This window comes from Dermacentor andersoni, chromosome 5 (genome assembly GCF_023375885.2).
Source record: "Dermacentor andersoni chromosome 5, qqDerAnde1_hic_scaffold, whole genome shotgun sequence".
Taxonomy (NCBI): Eukaryota; Metazoa; Arthropoda; class Arachnida; order Ixodida; family Ixodidae; genus Dermacentor; species Dermacentor andersoni.
Window position 1 is genome coordinate 18,514,250 of NC_092818.1, and position 1,214 is coordinate 18,515,463.

General features: G+C 42.2%; 1 pseudogene; it reads right to left on the bottom strand.

Annotated features, from left to right (window-relative positions):
• Positions 1 to 247: 247 nt before the first annotated feature.
• LOC140218434 (uncharacterized) overlaps positions 248 to 1,214 on the bottom strand; it is a 15,115-nt pseudogene continuing 14,148 nt past the window's right edge.

Genomic DNA, 1,214 nt, shown 5'->3' on the forward strand with positions numbered 1-1,214 from the left:
TCAGCGAACCTTTTGTATCAGAACGGCAAGTTGGGCCAGTTGGTTGGGATTCGTATACAAAAATCGGGGGTATGCATTGGCTCGTGCGTAGCTCCTATTATTAGTGAAATTTTTCTAGGTTATATTGATAGGCAATTAGAGGGCCACCTTGCTAAACTTTCCAATAGGGTTTCTCGCTATGTTGATGATTTCGTTATATTTTTTTACCAGAGACATTCACGCCGAAGGTGTTGATGAAATTTTAACGTTATTCAGGCAGCACGGCATGGGCCTTGATTTTACTTTCGAAGTCCCTAAGGACCATCAACTGCAGTTTCTTGACCTGAGAATAATTTTTGGCAAAAATCATGTGTGCTGGAAATATGGTCCCAGGTCGGTTAAGCCCATTTTGAACTATAAATCCGGTCATGCCAAAGTAGTGAAGCGGGTTATAGCGAAGTCTATCCTGAATGCTGCATTAAAGAAGTCGTGTTTTCATGTGGCGAAGGCTGCTTTTTCCGATCAGGTAACTCGCCTACTGGACGCTGGTTACCCCGAAGCGATCATTTCATCTGTGAGTGAAAGTATGATTCGTGGCGTCAAGAGCATAAATGACCAAGGTATTCAAACTAAATTAGAAGAAAAAAGAAAAACGCAGTTGTACCGTATGTACACAAGCTAGCGCACGGGCTTAAGAACGTTGGTTCTAGATACAACATTGATGTTCGTTTTCCTGCGAAACATAACATAGGTCGCATATGCCCGTTACTTAATAATTTGCTGAAGGAAAAACAAGTGAAGGGGAAATGCACTGTCAAACATGTGAACAGATACATCAATTGTGCTAAGCAGGTTGTGTATGCCATACCATTATCTTGTGGTCGAGAGTACGTGGGACAAACGAAGCGATGTGTGAATGTTCGACTTCGGGAGCATGAGTTATCTTTTCAAGGGGTTGCGCCACTTCATCTCCCGGAGCATTGCAAGTCGTGCGGTTGTCGTCCTGAATTTAAAAGAAACTAGTGCCATTTTTAAACACGCAAGCATATTGACAAGGGAAAGGGAAATCGCCGAAGCTCACAATATAAAGATTAGGGACAAAGCGTGTATCAGTGTACCGTCTATCACTCTTTATGACAAGGAACTGCATTACCTATGTCAATTTTGATTATGTGTCAGTTTGTCACAGATGCCTCGACGCATATCTGTATCTTGTGCATGTCATGGTTATCAAA